The sequence below is a fragment of the Aquarana catesbeiana genome, linkage group LG03 (genome assembly GCF_042186555.1).
Source record: "Aquarana catesbeiana isolate 2022-GZ linkage group LG03, ASM4218655v1, whole genome shotgun sequence".
Lineage (NCBI taxonomy): Eukaryota > Metazoa > Chordata > Amphibia > Anura > Ranidae > Aquarana > Aquarana catesbeiana.
This window is the reverse complement of record NC_133326.1, coordinates 717694840-717707647: the sequence shown is the minus strand read 5'-3', so window position 1 is coordinate 717707647 and position 12808 is coordinate 717694840. Positions and strand designations below refer to the sequence as shown.

General features: G+C 47.8%; 1 protein-coding gene across 1 annotated transcript in view; it reads left to right on the top strand.

Moving 5' to 3' along the window:
• Positions 1-9766, top strand: part of LOC141133705 (CD209 antigen-like protein C) — a 160454-nt gene extending 150688 nt beyond the window's left edge. Inside the window, exon 8 of the transcript XR_012243112.1 lies at positions 8830-9766. The gene's annotated coding sequence lies outside the window, so the exon portion shown is untranslated. The remainder of the gene's footprint in view (positions 1-8829) is intronic.
• Positions 9767-12808: the final 3042 nt, after the last annotated feature.

Here is a 12808-nt window from a genome sequence, read left to right as displayed (position 1 = left end):
GTGGATGGCTGGGGGCAAACTTCTTTCGGCGGTGCAGCAGCTGGGGCAGGGAAATTTGCCTGGTAAAATCTGACGTCTGTGTACCGATAGCAGATTGCCCGCAAGTACTTGACTGTGACACACTTAATTCTACACCTTCATTCCTCTCAGTGCAGGTTTCAGAGAGGACTAAATGTTTAGTGGGGTTGGAGATCCCAGCTAATGAGGAGCAAGGAGAGGTCTGCTTTGTTCTTTGGTGTGGGTCTTTTAGGTACTCTTGCCAACGAACTGCATGGCAGGTCGACATATGTCTGGTCAAGCATGTGGTGCCAAAGCGGGTGATGTTTTGGCCATGCGAGATACGCTTGAGACATATGTTGCAAATAGCAGAGGTGCAATCTGATGTACTCATCTCAAAAAAGGCCCACACCAAAGAACTTTTGGAATAACATGCAGAGACAGCAGCGCCCTGCACATGCGGAGCTCTGCGGTGTCATGCTGTCAGTGTGCTGCCCTTAAGCTTGCCCCTGGAGGGCATCCTGCCTCGTTGGATATGTGCCTCCTCCTCTCTCCTATCAGGCACCCACATGGAGTCAGTGACTTCCTCATCATCCCCTCCCTCCTCATCATTGGAGCAAACCTGGCAGTATGCTGCAGCTGGGGGAACATGACTGCCAGATTGCTGTCCTTCTTGGGCACCCCCTCTCTCTGGGCTCACATTACTGCCTTCCTCTAGCTGGGTACCATCATCGGAGCCTTCAAAACGCTGGGCATCCTCCTGAAGCATGTACCCAACACTGTGGTTAAACAGTTCGGGGGACTCCTCAGGAGGACATGGTGGGGCTAGGGAAGGAGTGACTGATGCCATTGAGCCGAGGGAAGAGGCCGCGTTGGCAGCTGCTTTGCCAGACAAAGTACCCTGAGCATGGGTGAGAGAGGATGAGGAGGATGAGGACGGCTTGGTCATCCACTCTACCAAGTCTTCGGCATGTTACGGCTCAACACGGCCACCTGCCGAAAAAAAGGACAAGCGTGTCCCATGGCCACGTGCTGATGAGGATGCACCATGTCCATGACCAGTACTGTTGCCTCTAGACACAGAGCCTGCTTGCCCTCTTTTATTGACTTGTGACTGTCTGCCTCTCCTTGTTGGCCTTCCAGACATACTAATGGCCTGCAGTGAGATGTAGCTGCACAAAGCTGGGATGTATATACATATACTGATACTGCAGCTAGCAGAATCAACTGCCTGCCTGTAGTATTATTGGTATGAGAACACCAGCAATTGTCTTCAGGTAGCTTTAGGTGCACACTGTGCAGAGGACACAGTACACTAACTGTAACTACTGCAGCTGCCTGCCTGTGGTTCTAATAGGATCAGAACAACAGCAATTGTCTTCAGGTAGCTTTAGGTGCACACTGTGCAGAGGACACAGTACACTAACTGTAAATACTGCAGCTGCCTGCCTGTGGTACTAATAGGATCAGAAGAACACCAGCAATTTTCTTCAGGTAGCTTTAGGTGCACACTAGGGATGAGCTTCGAGTTCGAGTCGAACTCATGTTCGACTCGAACATTGGCTGTTCGCAAGTGCGCGGAACAACGAACAATTTGGGGTGTTCGCGGCAAATTCGAATGCCGCAGAACACCCTTTAAAAGTCTATGGGAGAAATCAAAAGTGCTCATTTTAAAGGCTTATATGCAAGTTATTGTCATAAAAAGTGTTTGGGGACCCGGGTCCTGCCCCAGGGGACATGGATCAATGCAAAAAAAAGTTTTAAAAACGGCCTTTTTTCAGGAGCAGTGATTTTAATAATGCTTAAAGTCAAACAATAAAAGTGTAATATCCCTTTAAATTTCATAGCTGGGGGGTGTCTATAGTATGCCTGTAAAGAGGCGCATGTTTCCCGTGTTTAGAACAGTCTGACAGCAAAATGACATTTGGAAGAAAAAAACACATTTAAAACTACCCGCGGCTATTGCATTGCCGACAATACACATAGAAGTTCATTGATAAAAACGGCATGGGAATTCCCCACAGGGAAACCCCGAACCAAAATAAAAAAAAAAAATGATGTGGGAGTCCCCCTAAATTACATACCAGGCCCTTCAGGTCTGGTATGGATATTAAGGGGAACCCCGGCCAAAATTTTAGAAAAAAAAGACGTGGGGTTCCTCCTAAATTCCATACCAGTATGGATTTTAAGGGGAACCCCGGGCCAAAAAAAAAAAAAAACGGCATGGGGTCCCCCCAAAAATCCATACCAGACCCTTATCCGAGCACGCAACCTGGCAGGCCGCAGGAAAAGAGGGGGAGACGAGAGCGCGCCCCCCCTCCTGAACCGTACCAGGCCACATGCCCTCAACATTGGGAGGGTGCTTTGGGGTAGCCCCCCAAAACACCTTGTCCCCATGTTGATGAGGACAAGGGCCTCATCCCCACAACCCTGGCCAGTGGTTGTGGGGGTCTGCGGGCGGGGGGCTTATCGGAATCTGGAAGCCCCCTTAAACAAGGGGACCCCCAGATACCGGCCCCCCCCCCTGTGTGAAATGGTAAGGGGGTACTTACCCCTACCATTTCACTAAAAAACTGTCAAAAATGTTAAAAATGACAAGAGACAATTTTTGACAATTCCTTTATTGAAATGCTTCTTCTTTCTTCTATCTTCCTTCATTTTCTTTTTCTGGTTCTTCTGGCTCTTCTGGTTCTTCCTCCGGCGTTCTCGTCCAGCATCTCCTCCGCGGCGTCTTCTATCTTCTTCTCCTCGGGCCGCTCCGCACCCATGGCATGGGGCGAGGCTCCCGCTCTTCTCTTCTTCTTCTTCTTCATCCTCTTCTCTTCTTCCTTCTTCTCTTCTTCATTTTCTTCTCCAGCCACTCCGCATCCATGCTGGCATGGAGGGAGGCTCCCGCTGTGTGACGGAGTCTCCTCGTCTGACGGTTCTTAAATAATGGGGGGCGGGGCCACCCGGTGACCCCGCCCCCCTCTGACGCACGGGACATGACGGGACTTCCCTGTGGCATTCCCCGTGATGTCACAGGGAAGTCCCGTCAAGTCACTGTGCGTCAGAGGGGGGCGGGGTCACCGGGTGGCCCCGCCCCCCGTTATTTAAGAACCGTCAGACGAGGAGACTCCGTCACACAGCGGGAGCCTGCCTCTATGCCAGGGTGCGGAGCGGCCCGGAGAAGAAAATGAATAAGAGAAGAATAGAAGAAGGAAGAAGAGAAGAGGATGAAGAAGAAGATGAAGAGAAGAGCGGGAGCCTCCCCCCATGCCATGGGTGCGGAGCGGCCCGAGGAGAAGAAGATAGAAGACGCCGTGGAGGAGATGCTGGACGAGAACGCCGGAGGAAGAACCAGAAGAGCCAGAAGAACCAGAAGAAGTAGAAGATGAAGGAAGATAGAAGAAAGAAGGAGCATTTAAATAAAGGAATTGTCAAAAACTGTCTCTTGTCATTTTTAACATTGTTGACAGTTTTTTAGTGAAATGGTAGGGGTAAGTACCCCCTTACCATTTCACACAGGGGGGAGCTGGGATCTGGGGGTCCCCTTGTTAAAGGGGGCTTGCAGATTCCGATAAGCCCCCCGCCCGCAGACCCCCACAACCACCGGCCAGGGTTGTGGGGATGAGGCCCTTGTCCTCATCAACATGGGGACAAGGTGTTTTGGGGGGCTACCCCAAAGCACCCTCCCAATGTTGAGAGCATGTGGCCTGGTACAGTTCAGGAGGGGGGGGCGCACTCTCATCCCCCCCTCTTTTCCTGCGGCCTGCCAGGTTGCGTGCTCGGATAAGGGTCTGGTATGGATTTTTGGGGGACCCCACGCCGTTTTTCTTTTTTTTTTTTTTGGCGTGGGGTTCCCCTTAATATCCATACCAGACCTGAAGGGCCTGGTATGGAATTTAGGGGGACTCCCACTTCATTTTTTTTTTTTTTATTTTGGTTTGGGGTTTCCCTGTGGGGAATTCCCATGCCGTTTTTATCAATGAACTTCTATGTGTATTGTCGGCAATGCAATAGCTGCGGGTAGTTTTAAATGGGTTTTTTCCTTCCAATTTTGCTGTCAGACTGTTCTAAACAGGGGAAACATGCGCCCCTTTACAGGCATACTATAGACACCCCCCAGGTATGAAATTTAAAGGGATATTACACTTTTATTGTTTGACTTTAAGCATTTTTAAAATCACTGCTCCTGAAAAAACGGCCGTTTTTAAAACTTTTTTTTGCATTGATCCATGTCCCCTGGGGCAGGACCCAGGTCCCCAAACACTTTTTATGACAATAACTTGCATATAAGCCTTTAAAATTAGCACTTTTGATTATTCATGTTCGTGTCCCATAGACTTTAACGGTGTTCGCATGTTCGAGCAAACTTTTTTCCTGTTCGCATGTTCTGGTGCGAACCGAACAGGGGGGTGTTCGGCTCATCCCTAGTGCACACTGTGCAGAGGACACAGTACACTAATGCCCTGTACACACAATAGGATTTTCCGATGGAAAATGTGTGATAGGACCTTGTTGTCGCAAATTCCGACCGTGTGCAGGCTCCATCACACATTTTCCATAGGAATTTCAGACACACAAAGTTTGAGAGCAGGCTATAAAATTTTCCGACAACAAAATCAGTTGTCAGAAATTCCGATCATGTGTACAAAAATCCGACGCACAAAGTGCCGCGCATGCTCAGAATAAATTAAGAGACGAAAGCTATTGGCTACTGCCCTGTTTATAGTCCCGACGTACGTGTTTTACGTCACCGCGTTCAGATCGCTCAGATTTTCCGACAACTTTGTGTGACTGTGTGTATGTAAGACAAGTTTGAGCCAACATCCGTCTGAAAAAATTCATGGATTTTGTTGTCGGAATGTCTGATCAATGTCCGACCGTGTGTACAAGGCATAACTGTAAATACTGCAGCTGCCTGCCTGTGGTACTAATAGGATCAGAAGAACACCAGCAATTTTCTTCAGCTAGCTGTAAATACTGTAAAAACACCTGCCTGCCTTTTAGTAGGAAGAGAATAACAGGAACGGATCTAGCTAAACTGAATACAGTGTATATATATATATATATATATATATATATATATATATATACACAACACCTAGGATGCATATATATACACAATACACTGTAAGTGCAGCTAACTGACTCGCCTGCCTACTCTATCTAACTTAAATCAAATGACACTGTCTCTCTTTCTATCTCTCCACCGCCGCAACACACTACACAAGGCCGCCACTCAGGCGGCCTTATATAGTGTATGGCGTGTACTAAACCCCCTGAGCCATAATTGGCTAAAGCCATACTGGCTTTGCCAATTACGGCTCTCTGTACAGACGGCGCTCTGATTGGCCAAGCATGCGGGTCATAGTGCATGCTTGGCCAATCATCAGCCAGCAATGCACTGCGATGCCACAGTGAATTATGGGCCGTGACGCGCCACTCGAATTTGGCGCGAACAGCCCATAACATTCGCAATTCGATGAACAGTTGAACAGGCGATGTTCGAGTCGAACATGGGTTTGACTCGAACTCGAAGCTCATCCCTACTAATGACATGGATTACTGGAACCATGTCTTGTGGTCTGATGAGACCAATATTAACTTACTTGGTTCAGATGGTGTCAAGTGTGTGTGGGGGGAACCAGGTGAGGAGCACAAAGACAAGTGTGTCTTGCCTACAGTCAAGCATGGTGGTGGGAGTGTCATGGTCTGGGGCTGCATGAGTGCTGCCGGCACTGGAGAACTACAGTTCATTGAGGGAACCATGAATGCCAACATGTACTGTGACATACTGAAGCAGAGCATGATCCCCTCCCTTCAGAGACTGGGCTGCCGGGCAGTATTCCAACATCATAAGATCCCAAACACACCTCCAAGATGACCACTGCCTTGCTAAAGAAGCTAAGGGTAAAGGTGATGGACTGGTCAAGCATGTCTCCAGACCTAAACCCTATTGAGCATCTGTGGGGCATCCTCAAACAGAAGATGGAGGAGTGCAAGGTCTCTAACATCCACCAGCTCTGTGATGTCGTCATGGAGGAGTGGAAGAGGACTCCAGTGGTAACCTGTGAAGCTGTGGTGAACTCCATGCCCAAGAGGGTTAAGGTAGTGCTGGAAAATAATGGTGGCCACACAAAATATTGACACTTTGGGTCCAATTTGGACATTTTCACTTAGGGATGTACTCACTTTGGTTGCCAGCGGTTTAGACATTATTGGCTGTGTGTTGAGTTATTTTGAGGGGACAGCAAATTTACACTGTTATACAAGCTGTACACTCACTACTTTACATTGTAGCAAAGTGTCATTTCTTCAGTGTTGTCACATGAAAAGATAGAATAAAATATTTACAAAAATGTGAGGGGCGTACTCACTTTTGTAAGATACTGTATATATGTATGTATATATATATATATATATATATATATATATATATATATACACAACATTCCAGCGTGGCTGTACAGTGAGTCTGATTAGTACAGATCCGACTGGATTTCTCGGTCACCCTGTGCCCCTATTAGAGATTAGAGACACAGTGTGACTTAGACATAGGAGGTGCATGGGGAGCTGAAACAATGTTTTAACAACCACGCCAAGGGATTCTGGGTTCCATGCCCCCCACCCCCACCCAAATTGACTCTGTCACATTCTCCACACTCCTCTCCTGTATATACTGTCCACTGTCATTCCCTCCACACTCCTCTCCTGTACTACTGCCCACTGTCATCCCCATCCACACTCCTCTCCTTTACACACTGCCCACTGTCATACCTTCCACACTCCTCTCCTGTGCATACTGCCCACTGTCATACCCTCCAAACTGCTCTACTGCACATACTGCCAACAGTCATACCCTCCACACTCCTCTCCTGTACATACTGCTCACTGTCATATCGTCCAAACTCCTCTCCTGTACATACTGCCCACTGTCATACCATTACACTCCTCTCCTGTACATACTGCTCACTGTTATACCCTCCACACTCCTCTCCTTTACATACTGCCCACTGTCATACCCCCCACACTCCTCTCCAGTACATACTGCCCAGTGTCATACCCCCCACACTCCTCTCCTTTACATACTGCCCACTGTCATTCCCTCCACACTCCTCTCCTGTACATACTGCCCACTGGCATACCCTCCACACTCCTCTCCTTTACATACTGCCCACTGTCATTCCCTCCACACTCCTCTCCTGTACATACTGCCCACTGGCATACCCTCTACACTCCTCTCCTGTACATGCTGCCCACTGTCATACCTTCCACATTCCTCTCCTGTACATACTGCTCACTGTCTTACCCTCCACACTCCTCTCCAGTACATACTGCCCACTGGCATACCCTCCACACTCCTCTCCTGTACATACTGCCCACTGTCATAAACTCCACACTCCTCTTCTGCACATACTGCCCACTGTCATACCTTCCACACTCCTCTCCAGTACATACTGCCCACTGGCATACCCTCCACACTCCTCTCTTGTACATACTGCCCACTGTCATACCCTCCACACTCCTCTCCTGTACATACTACCCACTGTCATACCTTCCACATTCCTCTCCTGTACATACTGCCCACTGTCATACCCTCCACACTCCTCTCCTGTGCATACCGCCCACTGTCATACCCTCCACACTCCTCTTCTGCACATACTTCCCACTGTCATAACTTCCACACTCCTCTCCTGTACATACTCTTCTGCACATACTGCCCACTGTCATACCTCTTCTGCACATACTGCCCACTGTCATACCCTCTACACTCCTCTCCAGTACATACTGCCCATTGGCATACCCTCCACACTCCTCTCCTGTACATACTGCCCACTGTCATACCTTCCACACTCCTCTCCTGTACATACTGCCCACTGTCATACCTTCCACATTCCTCTCCTGTACATACTGCCAACAGTCATACCCTCCACACTCCTCTCCTGTACATACTGCCCACTGTCATACCTTCCACATTCCTCTCCTGTACATACTGCCAACAGTCATACCCTCCACACTCCTCTCCTGTACATACTACCCACTGTCATACCTTCCACATTCCTCTCCTGTACATAATGCCCACTGTCATACCCTCCACACTCCTCTCCTGTGCATACCACCCACTGTTATACCCTCCACACTCCTCTCCTGCACATACTGCCCACTGTCATTCCCTCCACACTCCTCACCTGTACATACTGTCCACTGTCATACCCTCTCACTCCTCTCCTGTATATATTACCCACTGGCATACTGTCCACACTACTCTCCTGTACATACTGCCCACTGTCATACCCTCCACATTCCTCTCCTGTACATACTGCTCACTGTCATATCCTTCAAACTCCTCTCCTGTACATACTGCCCACTGTCATACCCTTCACACTCCTCTCCTGTACATACTGCCCACTGTCATATCCTCCAAACTCCTCTCCTGTACATACCTCCCAGTGTCATACCCTCCACATTCCTCTCCTGTACATACTGCCCACTGTCATCCCCTCCACACTCCTCTCCTGTACATACTGCCCACTGTCATACCCTCCACACTCCTCTATTGCGTATACTGCCCACTGTCATACCCTCCACACTCCTCTCCTGTACATACTGCCCACTGGCATACCCTCCACACTCCTCTCCTGTACATACTGCCCACTGTCATACCCTCCACACTCCTCTCCTGTACATACTGTCCAAAAACAATTGCACTAACCTTACCCGTTTTGGAACAGGGTATACCTTTGCTAATTTAGGGGACAAAAAGTGCATATAAAGTACATTATATAAGGATTGTATAATTATTTATAGGAAAATTATAGATTGTTATGTATTTTCCTTCTTCTGCAGATTCCAATATGATGAGTACAATGGCAGAGATGGATTCCAGCATTTTTCAGATTTTCAGAAATAGCATAATGGAATATGTATAACATAAATTGGTGGTCATCAGCTCCCAATTATACAAATCCCTGTCTGTGTGGTGGCTGAGAGGGCCTTCATAGCAGCAGAAGATTCTGTTACCGAGAAGACATTTATCCATTGACAGTGTGTACCAGCTCACTTTTAATAAAATGAACCAGTCTTGGATTACAAGTGATTGAAATCTCCTGCTGCTGACGCTTACTAAACTTTGAATTGTCAACTTTGCTCCCCCAGCCCCCCCAAAAAAATGTGATACCTGCCAACATTACTAGCTCCTATCATCTTTATTCCCCTATTCCAGAGCTCCCGAATTGTAAAGGTGCCATTCTGTTTCCACAACTGGATCTCAGCTGGAACATTTCTGTTGTTTGCTGCAAAGTAAATCCTACATTGTTCCTCAAAGTTGGAGGCCTATTTTGGTGTTCCAGTACTCAAAAGTCAAAAGTCTGTCCTCCATCAGATAACACTTGTCTTATCAATATATATACAGTATATATTGTACACACGCACGCACATATATATATATATATATATATATATATATATATATATATATATATATATATATTTGTGTGTGTGTGACTGCTGCCCTCAAATATCCTAATAAGGCTATGGGGACTTTGAAGACATACAGTAAGGGGTTTTGGGTTATTCAGAACTCCCCCCAGCTGACCAGAGAATTATGGGTTGACCCAAATTCCCAATTCAAATCTAATTGTAATCCTGAATTCAAGTTTGACCTGAATCCAACTCCCATTCCTACTAGCACTGTCCCCATAGGGCTTCCTGTGTGTTGACTTCTTAGGCCTCCCTCTGATTACCTGCAGACAGTTGCTAGGGCTTTTTCACATATTCCCCCTTACTCCCGTTTGCTCGTTACTCAATAAACACTTCAGGGTATATGTGGTTTTTGATATTTATTGTGGAAATTGGATGGGAGAAGGGAATAGTGGGATACTCCAAATGAACTATTCACAATTGATAAGGACAACTCTCACTTGGCCTCACCAGTAGGGTTACCACCTTGGGTTTGGAATCATGCATCCGGGTTTCTGACCACCTGAAACCCGGACACCTTATTCAGACTGGATTATGGCTTACCATCAGGGTTGCTGGCTGCAGTTGTCTAAGCCAACAGTGTCTGTTACACTCTCGTTCACACTGCCCAAAGCCAGCACTAACAATTCCCCCACGCACACTCACACACTCAGACTGGAGAGGAGAGAGGGCTCGATCTGCCCACACTCCAATCCCCAGCGCTAAGCCTCAGAAAAGGAAAGTTGGGGCCAGGAATTTGAAGTCCAGCAGCCTCAGATACATCTGGATGAGAGGTGCTGACTGCCAAGGGGTGAGTGAGCTCACCATCCATCCCTGTCTGTGATTGAAGTCTCCCTCCTTCTCTCTCCTGCCTCTGAGTGAGTGAGTACACTAAGGTAAATCAGGGTTCTCAGAGCACCCCTTACATCAGAGTTCCCCTTTACACCAGGGGCCACAGTGTTCCCCCATAAATCCAGGTTCCCAGAACATCTCTTATGTCCGAGTCCCCCCTTACATCAGAGTCTGCAGAGTCCCCCCTTACAGTGAAAGGAAACTCTGAGAGTTCAGATGTAAAAGGGGAACTCTGTGGACTCTGATGTAAAGGGGGACTTTTGTGATTAACTTCATATGATTAGAAATGTTATTTAATTACAAAATATATGTATAGTTTTTACTATAAAAAGGTGGCAACCCTACACCAGGGTATTTGTGGAAGCAGACACACAGTTTTTACTATACTGCCACTTGTATGGAAGAATTAAGACCTCTTGCTTTCTCTAGCAGCAGATTTGATGCAACTATGTTATCTTCAGGACACTATCTAGCATCCCCTTGACTCACACCCATCCACTGACTCTTCTAGCTGAAGATGGCACAGATCAGTACCCACTGGAGGCAGAATCACATCCTTGCTGGTGTCTCCCTTCCAGTCAGCTACTGCAGGACCTCTGGGTTCAGTTTTACTCTGACTTCAGGCCCTTAGGTCCACTACACAAGGCCGTATGACAACCTCTTCAGAGGAGGGGCAGCTGCCTCATCTCTAGCTGAAAGACCCAGAGCACATGTGCCCTTCAGCATTTATACAGGTACCCAGCATGCTTTGAGGCACTTACCTCTGCCAATAGCCAGGGCTGTAACAATGCCTCTACCCTGTTGTGTGTATTGCTAAATCCTGTCCTGTTCTATATTTTCCTATTCTATATCCTATCCTAACCTACATCCTATCACAACCTATCCCATCCTATGCTATATCCTATCCTATATCCTCTCCTGTCATATCCTACAGCCTAACCTGTCCTATCAAATACACTGTCCTATCCTATATCCTGTACCAAGCTATAACCATGAGTTGAGTTGAGAGTTGAGAAGTATCTTAATATAGCGCGGTCTTGCCCCGACGCGCTTGGCGGAGTCCCTGGAGAGAAAAAAAAACCCCCAGAGACTAGGAGGAGACAACAACAGGAAAGAAGCATTAAAAATGGAACCAGAAAGGCTACACAGGAAAGGCTTGTGTGAAGAGCCAAGTCTTCAATTTCCTGCAAAAGACCAGGATGGCAGGGGCCTCTCATTCTATATAGCAGGGGTCTCCAAACTTTCTAAACAAAGGGCCAGTTTACTGTCCTTTAGACTTTGAGGGGGGCCGGACATAGGTGTGAGCAGCCTATTGCATTAGGGTGTGCACCCCAAAGCTCAAACACATGTGCCTTTCTCTGCAGCCTCAGCTGCACTGGACAGTGAATGAATGTTCTGTGTTGAGCGACTTTCTGTTCATTCAGTTTATCATGCTTCAGTTATGATTGAACACAGTGAGTGAGTGTGTACACTGTGTTTATTTAGAAAAGGAAGAGAGGCCGGTAAATTAAATGTATTTATTTATTTATTTGAGGTACCTTTATAGTGCCATCAATTTATGCAGCGCTTTATACAATATTGTACATTCACATCAGTCCCTGCTGTCAAGGAGCTTACAATCTAAGGTCCCTAACTCACATTATTACAAATACTAGGGCCAATTTAGAAGGAACCAATTAACCTACAAGCATGTCTAGTAACTAGCCACTTTGTCAAACCTCCCCTGCAGCTGCCGGAGGGAGAGGATATGAGGGATGCCAGCAGAACTCAGTAAGGGGGGGGGGAAACAAGGGGGGGAGGGGCAAGGGCAATTAGGGGGAATTGGCACCCAAAACAGTGATTAGGGTGTGCACCTGGCACACCCCCTGCGCACGCCTATGGGGCCAGACTGGCCGGTGAAAGTAGAAAATGCCCTGGTGTCAATGGGAGTAAACAATGCCCCATCATTAGCATTAGTTGGGGGAATATTGCCCAACTGTTGGTATCAGGGGAAGAAATAGATCCGTGTGAGAGGGGAGTGGTGAGGAAATCTATCCCATCTCTCCTGGCTCCTTTCTGGGGAAGCCATGGAGGCCAGCAGGGCCTCTCCTGCTGGAAGCTCCCAGCCATCTCCTGGGCCATCAGGTGACATGCCTTCCTCTGTACAAGCCATGGCTGGGGATCTCTCTACCACTGGTGAAGATGAAGGCTCAGAGGCCATCCGGGAGCGAGTGGTGGCCGGGATCAAAGTTCTGAATCGGGAGAGAGACAAGCTCTATAAACTGAGAGCAGAGGTGAAGCGCTTGAGAAGGCAGCGGGAGGGCTTGCGTAGCCAGAGACGTGGATCCATGGATCCGGAGATCCAACTGGCCAAGGTCCGGGTTGAACATCAGGAGACCATTGTGGCCATGATGGAAGGCAGAGATGGGCCCTTCAAAGAAAAATTCTGTAATGACAGAAGGTTTGCCAGGATGACAAAGATGGAGGTGGAGGAGGAGACCCCCAGTGCAGACCCCCTGCCCCCTCAGGGAGAGGT